The following is a 12280-nucleotide window of genomic DNA, read 5'->3' as shown; positions in this document are numbered from 1 at the left end:
ATATATATATAGAGAGAGAGAGAGAGAGAGAGAGAGAGAGAGATAAATAGTATTGAATAGGGAAAAAGGATTACCTTGAAACATATATCTATATGTATACTAACAAAAAAAAAGAAAAGAAAATGAAAAAGAAACACAGGTATATGTATGAAAAAAGTTCAAGTTAAAAAAAGTTATTATGAAATATGTTGTATTAAACCTCTAGTTTTAATGGTAAGTAGGTTAAAAAAATTAAAAGAACAAGAATCTTGAGAACAAATTAAAGGAAAAAGAAGTTGTGTCTATGACATGTACAGGTATAAGGGCAATACTGGGACCTTAATATATTGTTTCCCCTGATATTGGGGTTTTACAGTTTCATGAGGACCATGTGGTGGTTTTCCTCTTGTTCTTTTGGCTTGTCTTCTGGGGGAGGGGACTGCTGATTTGTTTTCCCTTCAATCTTACCTGGTTTGAGTTGCCCTGCAGGTTATCAAGGGGCTGGGCTCTCTGGAAACCGGTCTTCCAGGGAACCACCCCCCGGATGTTTTTGTTTTTTGATAGCTTTTTGCAGCTTTTCAGGTGGTCAGAGTAAAGAAAGAATCTGTCTGCAACCATATTTCTGCCTCAGACCGTTTCACTCTGAATGGTCCAAACACACAGAGTTCCCCCTGCGAAGTCTGCTAAACATCATAACCTCCCACAGGCGGTGTGCACCCCACCTATTATCTCAGTGGCCACCTGAGGGCCCTGCTTATCTCTGCCCCCCACCATGCCACTAAAACCATGAGTGATATTGGTCTGGGGACCCAGCTTCCCATGGCTGCCTTTGCTGGGACTGCTGTCTGGAGTCCAGGCCCATGCCAGGTCCTCTCAGACCCAGTGGCCACACAGTTTGCAGAAGGCTGCCATGGAGGATCCCAACCAGAGAAGGTGCTGGGTTCTCTCAGGCATGGGCTGGGAGCATTAAGACCCTCACCAGTCACAGAAGACCACTGTCTTAGAGACCACCAGCTGGTGCCCACACCAGGCTCTCTCAGGCATGGGCAGAAAAGGGAGTGCATTCAGCCGAGTGGTGGTGCAATCAATGGAAAGCCTCAAGCTCAGGGACCACACATGGACTGGAGGCCCCACCTGACTCTCTCTGGCACAGGTGGTTGCTGGCAATGGCTATCCTGGGTTCCTGGGTTTAGGCCAATGCTGGTGACTACCTGGTTCCACCAGTTGCCCCTTAAGATCTTTTGTTCTTTTTGAGTGTTTTAAACCAGACTCCAAGTTAATGCTGGTCTCCAATTACAGGACACTTTCATATTAGGGTATTACTTTCCAATGGGTCACTTCTGGTGGCTCTGTTGCCCATCTGTTTATTCTCTGTTATCAGTCCAAGGGTTCCCACTCCACTTTACCTCTCCACTGATGTCTTCTGTCCCCATAGAGATCCAGAAGTGTATATCTTACATCTCAGGCTGATTTCATGGGTGTTCAGATTGTTCTGGTAGATATTTAGCTCACTTTAGGGGACTTGTTGAAACAGGGTCTCCTACTTCTCCACCATCTTGCCCCTTCTCCCCTAGTTTTCTTTTCTTGTACGGTTTTCTTTGGTGTTGTTATTATAATAATCATGGTCTTTAAGATGAGTTAGGAAGTAATCCCTCTTCTCCAACATATAGAAGTGATTGTAGAGAATTGATAGAAATTCTACCTTGAATTTTGGGTAGAATTCAACAATAAAGCTATTTGGCCGTGGTACTTTCTGTTTTGAAAGGTTTTCACCTATTGATTCAAGTTTTTAATAGAGGTCTTTTCAGACTGTGTAGTTCTTGTGAAAGGTTTGGTTGATTCTGTCTTTAAAGGAATTGGTCTATTTAATCTAGGTTATTAAATGTATGGCCATAGCATTTTTGATAATAGTTATTGCCTTTCAAATCTTCACAGAATTTTTTGGTGATGCTGCCCCTTTCACTTATGACATTAGTAATTTGAGTATTCTCCTTCCTTAGTTAAGCTAAAGTTTTGTAAGTTGCATTGATTTTTTTAGATAGTCAACTCTGGGTTTCTTTGATTTTTCTCTAATGATTTCCTTTTTCCAATTTCAATAATTTCTCCTGAAATAGTTTCTTCTCCTTCCTTTGGAAATAATTTATTTTTGTTCTAGTTTCTTAAACTGGAAAGTTAGATTACTGATTTTAGCTGTTTCTTGTTTTATAATATATGCAATTAATTTTATAAACTTCCCTGCAAGTACTGTTTTCACTACATCTGACAAATTTTGATGAGCTCTCTTTACATTTTTATTAGATTAAAATATTTCTAAATTTCTCTTGCTATTTCTTTTTTGACCTATGTTTTATTTAGAAATATGCTGTTAATCTCCAATTGTTTTGAAAATTTCTGCTTATCTTTCTGTTTTTCAGCTCTGATTTAATTCCATTCTTGTCTAAACATATATATAGTATGACTTCTATTCCTTTAAATTCAGTATGGCTCTTTTTATGACCCAGAATGTGGTCTATCATGGTGAATATTCCATGTGAGCTTAAGAAAAATGCACATCCTGTCATGTATGATCCTACATATGTCAATTATATCTAGTTATGCTGTTCAGCTTAACTCTGTCCTTACTGATTTTCTGCCTGATGGATCTGTTTATTACCAATAAAGTGTGTTGAATTTCCAATTGTAATAGTGATTTCATCTATTTCTCCTTCCAATTCTAGCAGTTTTCCCTCATGTGTCTTGATGCTCTGCTGTTAGGTACATACACATCAAAGATCATTATGTCTTCTTGCTGAATTGACCCCTTTATCATTATATAATGTCCATCTTTATTCTTTATAATTTTCTTGTTCTAAAGTCAGCTCTGTCTGAAATTAATATAGCTACTCTAGATTCTTCTGATTAGTGCATGTTAGCATATATTTCTTCAGCCTTTTGCTTTTAATGTACATGTGCCTATATTTATAGTGGATTTCTTAGAGACATGTAGTTGAGACTTGGTTTTTGATCTACTCTGAAAATCTCTGTGTTTTTTTTTAAAGATTTTATTTATTTATTTGACAGACAGAAGTCACAAGTAGGCAGAGAGGCAGGCAGAGAGAGAGGAGGAAGCAGGCTCCCGGGCGAGCAGAAAGCCCAATGCGGGGCTTGATCCCAGGACTCTGGGATCATGACCCAAGCCGAAGGCAGAGGCCTATCCCACTGAGCCACCCAGGCACCCCCTCTGTGTTTTTTTTTTAATTGTTACACTTAGACCACTGACATTTAAAGTAATTGTTGAATTCCAGACATCAAGTTATACTACAAAGCTGTAGTAATCAAAACAGTGTGATACTGGCAAAAAAAAAAAAAATACATAGATCAATGGAACAGAAAATAAAACCCAGAAATAAACCTAAAATTATAAGGTCAATTAATCTTCACCAAAGCAGGAAGGAATATCCAGTGGAAAAAAAAGGATATTTTTAACAAATGATGTTGGGAAAACTTGTCAGCTACATGCAAAGAGAGAAACTAGACAACTTTTTTTCACACCATAAATAAATAAATAAATAAATAAATAAACAAATAAATATCAAAATGGATTAAAGACCTAAATGTGAGATCTGAAACCATAAAAACTTAGATGAAGCACAGGTAGAAATGTCACTGACATTGGCCTTAGCAACTTTTTATTAGATATGTCACTTGAGGCAAGGGAAACAAAAGCAAAAATAAACTACTGGCACTGCCTCAAAATAAAAAGTTTCTGCACAGCAAAGGAAACAATCAACATAACTAAAAGACAACCTACAGAGTGGGAGAAGATATTTGCAAATGACATATCTGATAAAGGGTTACTATCAAAAATTTATATACTCAATACCCCAAAACAAATAGTCTATTTTTTTAAATGGGCAGAAAACATAAACAGACATTTCTCCAAAGAAGACATCCATATGGCCAACAGACACATGAAAAGACATTCATCATCATTCATCATCAGGGAAATGCAAACCAAAACTACAATGATACATCACCTCACACCTGTCAGAATGGCTAAAATTAAAACACAGGGAAAAACAGATGTTGGCAAAGATGTAGAGAAAAGGGAACCCTCTAACACCATTGGTGGGAATACAAACTGGAGCAGCCACTGTGGGAAACAATATGGGTGTTCCTCAAAAAGTTAAAAATAACATTATGTACTGGCAAAAAGGAACTGTGAACCTTTAATACAGTAAATGAGAATGCATAAATCATCTTATAGTTCTATGATTAGGTCTTAGTCTTTTAGTAACCCTATGCCCTTGAACTGTGAACTTCGTAAGTGCTTTTATCCTCTCACCCCTTTAGGTGGGACAAAGGATTAGCTAAAAGCCTGGCTTGAGTTAAATATTTTCATCTCCCAATTTGGAAAGGTAGAGGGAGCTAGAGCTAGATATTTCCTTCTCCCCAGGTCAGTTTGGCTTTGGTAAAACTCCAATAAATTAGGCTATAGTAAAGCAGTTTTTCTTGAGGGCAGCCCTTGTTAAGAAGAACAGAATGCTCTGGTATATTTCAAATTGTTATTTTTCCCCTCCTCTTGCCAGAATCATAAGGAAGTTTTTCTCTGATCTTAACTGTGAGAACCTAATAGAGTTCCTGGAAATAAAAACACAGAAGTGTATGCTCCTGAAGGCTGGTACCTCCTAGGATTTTTAGTTCTCAGAATTTTTCACACTGAACCTCAGAAGTTTGCCAATTACACTTTAAGTTTTCCTATTCTGGTACTTGTGTTTGCTCATGTGTCTCTGCTCAGAAAAGTTGTGATGTATATAGCTGACTGGCTGTTTCTCCAATTTTGTGTCAATGATTTGCCCTGTGACCACAGTTCTCTGACAGATTTTTAAATGAGTTGTATGTTTTCAGTTTTTCAGCTTCTTACTTGTTATAGAGAAGTGATGACTTTCAAGTTCCCTTCATAATGAACTTGAAACCAGCTTTCAAAATATTTTAGTCTTCATGTAGCATTCCCACTTCTTAAGTCACTGTTTTGTTTGACATATAACCACCAAATGTGAACTAATTAGTTTACTTTTTGTTTCTATCTCTCCAACTAAAAATGAAGGATCTTCCCTGAAAGCACAAACTTGTGTTTTCATAAACACTGTATCTCTTCCACCTAAAATAATTATTAACACCTAGTAAGTGCTCTTTAATGATTTATTTTACATTATTTTATTTATTTTTTTAAGATTTTATTTATTTATTTGAGAGAGAGAGAGAGAGAAAGAGAGAGAGAATGGACGTGCATGCAGGGGGAAGGGCAGAGAGAGGGAACATCTCAAGCAGACTTCCCGCTGAGCACAGATCGAGATGCAGAACTCCATCCCACCACCCTTAGATCATGACCTGAGCGGAAATCAAGAGTGGAATGTTCAACTGACTGATCTGACAAGATGCACCCCCTTAATTGTTTTTTAAATTAAAGTTGGTATGAATCACCAAAAATTACCTGAAATAGAGGGTAAGTTTTTGATTTAGTGTTTGTTTGATTTTATGATTTGATTTTTCTACTTACTTGTCTTAGAGATATGAACAGTTTCCTTCAGTGTAAATAACACTCTAAATATTCATTTGAAATAAAAGTATGTCAGAATTTGGGTCAGCATCAATAATAAGAGTTGCAAATCTCTCATGTATGTATTTAAACAGAATTATCGGTAACAGTTGGTATTGGATGTGATCTCTGTTGGATTCAGTTTCTTAAAAAATAAATAAATGCAAAGCCAACAATGAAAAGCAGCATGAGGTAGACTGAAAAAGTGAATAACAAAATAAAGGTTACTGTTACATGGCACTGGTGAGTTTTAGGTAACCTGATAGACTTCCCACAGCTTGTCAAGAGTGCATTTATCTCTCACTGTAGAAGTTCTGAATGTTACACATTGGTAGAAAATAAAATTATGATTCTGGGCATAGATGCCCAGTTTCCATTGAGCTACTCTTTAGCAACATTTCCAAAAAACTGACTTTTTCATTGTCATTGTAGTTTCCTTGTTTGTTTGTTTCACCTAAGGTTTATAATTCTTAGTGTTATTTATTTATAATGGTTTCTAGACATTCTGCATGGTTTGAACTAAAGACATAAGAAAATAGATGAAAATTTTAATAATTGTTCTGTATTTTTAAAATAAGAATGACCTTTTCAGACAAATTGAGTGCCTTTTTATAATAATAAACAATTTCATAAATTGTGAATATTTAAGAGATCAGCTTTGAAAAATTGGATCTAAAAATCTAATGATAATTATCTTTCTCAGACTATAAATATCAAATCCTTCTTTAGAAATTAAGTTTATTTGGTGTCTAACACCTTAAAGGGAGTATGTCTTATGTATTGATGACATGTATCCTAATCTGCAAATCACAATTAAGGACAAATAAAGGAATTTACTCATGGATTTTGTTTTCTTATTACTCTTATCAGTTGTATTCATAATCAAGTTTATTGATTAAAAGTAAAGCCCAAAGTGCAGTCATTACTGCCTGGGATTATTTTACTTTTAGTAATTCTTTAGTAGTTCTCCACATGTAATCTGACAAAACAGTTTATGATGATATTAACTACAAATTTCATTACATTTTGATAATTAGTAATGAAGCAATTGATTATACCAAACAATCAGTCTGACTGAATTGATCCTACAAGCCCCAGTCCAGCTGTAGCTATCTGTTTTAAATGTTACAGCATCATACTGGTACAATTTTACCAATTACTACTATGATTTTAGGTTGTGTGGCTTAACAAACAGCAACATATTCTCAAATACTTAAGACGAACAAATACTTGCATTTTTTAACTTATGTTACTTTAGTTTAAAGGTCTTCTGTAACTCTGTTGAGCTCTGGGATTTTGCTGACATAAATTGACCTTACTAGAGTCTATTGGGCCAGCATATGCTGCACTCAGCTAGGTTTGGATGAAAGTGTTTTCACATGTCTTTCTGTTCAGAAATCTATACTGGAATAATGTATCCTTTATGTGGGACATACTGTTCTAATGTTTGAGGGTCATATATTTTAATAACTAATAGCAAAAAGGCCACAGACCACACCATTGAATCTAAAGTTTCTGTTCACATGCAGCAATGCCATAGGACTATGACCCAACTCAGTAAGGCAGAGAAACAAAGCAAGAATAAAAATGGAAGAAATGTTAATGAATTAAAGCTTAATCTACCACAAAAGATTTATTATTCACCAACATAAACGTCCTTACTCCTAATTTTTATCCCTTAATATGGATAATAAACTATATTTTTGATCAGAAAGGTTGTCAGTTATGACATTACATTCAAAGACCAAAAATAAATATCAAATATTTTGTATCATAACCATCAAAAATATTATTGATTAATGTATGTAACTCTTCTTAAGCCTATTAGTTTTTAACTTGTAACCTTTTGAGTAATATACTTCACATATTATTTTTTATTTAATTTTATTATTTTTATTTTACTGAGGAAAGACAATATTGTGTATTTAAAAACAACTTTAGAACAGCCAGCATATATGGCAACTTTGGAAAACTAGTTAAGAAGTGATTAAATAAACATGAATGTCAATATATTAAAACAATAGAAAATACATTGTATTTTCCCTTCATTATACAAAAATAGTTGTTTGAATATTTCACTTCATTATGTTTCTAAAATGTGCCCAAGACAATTAGGCATTCCTCTGCTGTCAATTGGTTTTATTATAACAGAAACTATCATAACATGGGTATATTATATCTTATAATCCACTATCAGTTTTGTTCTTGTTGTCCTCTTGCAAGTAGTCTTACCAATTTTCCATTTGCTTGGTTCAACACACAATGTAATAGGAAAATACCTAAGAAAGAAATATCTGTGCATTATATATATTTTTAAAGGTTTTGTTTCTTTTTTTTAAAGATTTGATTTATTTGACAGAGAGAGACAGAGCAAGTACAAGCAGAGGGAGCAGTAGGCAGAGGGAGAGGGAGAAGCAGGATCCCTAGCTGAGCAGGGAACCCAACATGGGGCTCGATCCTAGGACCCTGGGATCATGACCTGAGCCAAAGGCAGAGGCTTAACCAACTGAGCTACCCAGGCTCCCCAAAATATCTGTGCTTTAGCACACACAGAAGAAACTGGGATAGCTGTAAAAGTGACTAATTTTAATGATCAGGATCTATTCAACTTTGTCAACCAAAGGGAAAATAATAATCATTCTTGCCTGTCTAAAAAGTCATAAGAGCCCATCTGTGTAGGATTCAGAACGTCTGACTTCTTTCTGAGGAGTCTCAGAAATAATGTTCAGTAAAAATCCCACCAGTCTCATTCACTCTGCATGAAAGTGTACTGAATGCCACCAGACCTGCAGTGAATGACTTTTTGCTTCTTATTTAATCACAGCAAGAATCGTTTTCACACAGCAAGGAATAGACTTTCAAACTAATAAAACTTTCCAAAGAAACTTGCAAGAACAATTGTAATGACTAGTGGAAATTATCCAGTAAAATTATAGTAGAACTATAAGAAAAAAGGACCAAGAACACTGTTTGTTGACAGGGTATGTGGAATTCTTTACCGGAAACATAAAAACAAGTTCTAATATTAAAGATTAAATGTTAATTAGAAATAGCCAATGATAAGTGAATAATATTTCAAGGAACTTAAAATGAATTACTAAAGCAAACTACTAAATTATTCTTTATGTTAAACAATTTAGAACACTATATGTGCATCATAAAATTTTGCTATCAGCTATTTTTATCTTTTTCTCTTTTATTTTTTGCTTTTCTTCCTACATATTTCCATATTAAAATTTTTGTGTGGAAAAAAATTGTGTGAAGTGAATGAATAAACACACACCTCGAGTTCATTATTGGTATATTTTTAGTTTTCCACTTATGGCACAAAGATCATCCACTGGATGTATTTTGTTGCCTTGCAATAGTCTAAGTATTTGACCACTTAAATCTAAACAGTATACTTACTTAATCATTCACAAAACAGAATCTAATTTCCTCAGATTTTTTTGTCCTATCTATCCTATAATTTGATTCTTTTATGTTTACTTAGTTAATTTTTTATAATTTTTAGATAATCATATAATCACATAATTATAAGAAATAAAACAGAGACACCATGTACACTTTACTCAGTTCCCCTCAATGATAACATCTTGCAAAAGTACATGCAATACCACAACCAATATATTGACATAAATACAATTTTGTTGTCTTATTCAGATTTTCTCTTCTTACTTATACTCTTTTGTGTATATTAATGTTTAGATTCATGCAGATTTATTTTTATATATGAAACCACAATCAACACTAAACAGTTCAAGATTGCAAGGATCCCTGATGTTGCCCTTTAATAATCAAACACATACATCCTTCCCGGTATCTTACTTTAACACTTGGCATTCAGTTCTCCATTTCTGTAACATTGTATTTTTAAGAATATTATAAGGAGATTTCAGAGAAAATGGAAGACTAAGGAAGTCTGAAATATTATTCATCCTTAAAAGTAATTACAAAACAAAGAAAATAGTTAGAATTAACTTTTTTGTAAGTTAACCCAAACTGCATCAATTCAAAAGCTTGCAGTAACCTATTTCTAAGAAAAATGGGTGAATATCAATAAGAACAAAGAGCTTTGGAGAACTTTAGCTTACTCTAGTCAGATGTTACACTCCCTGGATCAGAAGTAGCATTGAAAATAACACATTCTCAGTACTGGAGAGAGCAACATCCACCTCATTCTCAAAGAACTGTTATTATTTGATCTGCCTGGTAACTCATTGTGAGACCACCTGAAAAGATTTGTATGTTTTGCTCAGGTCAGAACTCATGGAGTGATCAAGCCACTACATGGGAGTATTTGTTAAATAATTTGCAGGCACATACTTTACTCACTGATGACACAAATGATGACTAATAGTTGAGAGAAATAAGAGACTAACCAAAAAGCTTAGGAGGAAATGTTGGGGAATAAAATGTGCGTAAAGTTTTAAAACTCAGAACATATTTCTGAGAATTTTGAGGATAATATGCATGCCCAGGGCTGTGTACATGCTCAGAAAAGACCAGAGAAGACTCTCAGCCTCCACTTCTGGTTGACCTTAGGGCTCTGTTCATGCAGGAAGTGAACACTAAGGCAGAGGTGTAAACTTCCCAGCTGAGTGTTGAAAGAGTGACTGAACTTGTACAAAGAGCTCCTTCACAAAATATGGAAAGATTTTGCTTCCAAGAGTATAAGGAAAACTCCATCCAATCACTAGCTTACTATAAAGCTGATAAATCAGACATCAATGGTTAATAAAAAGACTTTATAGAATTAGTTCAGAAAAGTTACTAAACAAACAAAAATCACAGCCCCAACAGCAACAAAGGCAAACCCTGGGGAGAAGAAAAAAAAAATCTAATTCCCAGAGTTGTTAGATTATAATAGTAAAAATGCCTAGTTTTCAACAACAACAACAAAAAATAAAGGACTGCAAAGAAATAGAATTATAGGTCATACACAAGAAAAAAATAATCAAGAGAAACTATCCCTGAAGAAGTCTAGATGTTGGATATATTAGATAAATAATTTAAATAATCTGTTGTAAATATATTTGGAGTCAAAGGAAATCATAAGTAAAGAATATGAGTCCAATATGTCATAAAATTGAAAAGATCATTAAAGAGATAACAATTTCTGGAGAGGGAAAGTACAAGTGGACTTAAAAGGTCACTAGATTAGATAAACAGCATATTTGAGCAGGCAGAAGAAAGTATCAGTAAAACTGAGTATGGTCAATGCCAGTTATCCACTCTGAAAAATGGAAAAAAAGAAAAGAATGAAGAAAAACAGAGCCTAATAGCATTGTTGAACATCACCAAATGCATCAACATATATATAATGGAAGTCTCAGTAGGAATGGGCAGAGACAAAAGAATAGAAATAATATTTGCATAAAATAATGGCTAAGAAAACCCAATTTGATGAAAACTTTTGCTTACACGTCTGAGAAATTCAACAAATTCCAAGATAAACTTTATAAGATCTACATTTAGTTGCTGCACCACTACTGCACAATGGTGCATGCTCCATTCTTGCACTGTTTAGCAGCAGCCACAGCCACTGCCCTGGGATCTCTGGCTTCACTTCTTCCTTCTCTTATTGCTGAACCACTTTTCCTCGTAGAGCTATGACCTTCGGTTCTGTCCCACAGAGGTAGTTACTAGTCTTGGGTGGCTGCCTTGTATTCCTCCTGGGATTTTCCACTCATGGTTAATTTGGAGTCCTATGGATGGTGACTACAGTCCTGCCACCTTTATCCCAGATCCCAGACCCCCAGGTACTGCCTCCGACCCTTTTCTCCCTCACTTCCTGGGTGGAGATGGTTTCTGTCTGACCCCTCAGCCTTGAAACCCATCACCTCTCTCCACTTGTCTAGCTAGGGCAGGGGATATCCCTTGGGAAGCAAGCAACAAAGAAGGAGCGAAAGAAGGTGTGGGCCAGTCCGGCAGAACAGCTGCCCAGCCACTTACATCAGTACCAGCAACCCCGACAGAACTCAAGGACTGGCAAAGTTCTGAGACTGTGGTGAGCAGAGCACAGGAAGTCCTGGACCAGGCCATTAATCTGCACCCTCCCCCTACCCCAGGGTCCTGCAGCCACAACCCAACTGAAGAAGCAAGTCCTTTCCCTGCTGCCTGTGGCGCCTGGCCAAACCTTGTTCAAAGGAGAAATTTTAAAATTAAAGATGAGAAATCGGAGAAAATTGTCATTCCCCACAGCCAGCTTGTTCAGAGTACATATTTGTGTGAACAACCAAGGATAGAAAAGTAAATAAAATTTACCATTAAACAAGATTGCCTCTACAAGAAGAAATGAAAATAACTTTTGGCAGGATTCTGTTTCAACCAATATAATTCAGAACCAGGAAAAAAAAATACTGAAAACATTGCAAATATATGTTTGAAGAAATCAGCATTTCTAACTGAAGTGAACCAAAAGAAAAATTAAGCTGGGGCAAAATTTAGTGACCCACCTCCTCCTCTGTTCTTCCAAAGCCTCCTAGTCACTGTATGGGAAGCACTAGTGAAATTCCAACAACAAATGCAAGTTTATGTCAGTACACTTAAAGGCTCACCTGGGACACCTGGGGGCAGTCAGTTAAGCATCTGACTCTTGGTTTCCACTCAGGTCCTGATATCAGGGTGATGAGATCAGTCTGGGTCCAACACTGCTCTAGACTCCCTCTCCCTGGGACCCTCCCCTGCTCTATAAAATAAATATATCTCTAAAAAGAAAGA

General features: G+C 35.7%; 1 pseudogene; it reads left to right on the top strand.

Moving 5' to 3' along the window:
• The first annotated feature begins 11169 nt into the window (after positions 1 to 11169).
• On the top strand, positions 11170 to 12109 carry LOC111157237 (annotated as a pseudogene).
• The last annotated feature ends 171 nt before the right edge of the window (positions 12110 to 12280 follow it).

The sequence above is a fragment of the Enhydra lutris genome, unplaced genomic scaffold (assembly GCF_002288905.1).
Source record: "Enhydra lutris kenyoni isolate GAN:26980312 unplaced genomic scaffold, ASM228890v2 scaffoldscaffold53, whole genome shotgun sequence".
Taxonomy (NCBI): domain Eukaryota; kingdom Metazoa; phylum Chordata; class Mammalia; order Carnivora; family Mustelidae; genus Enhydra; species Enhydra lutris.
This window is presented reverse-complemented; position numbering and strand designations above follow the sequence as displayed.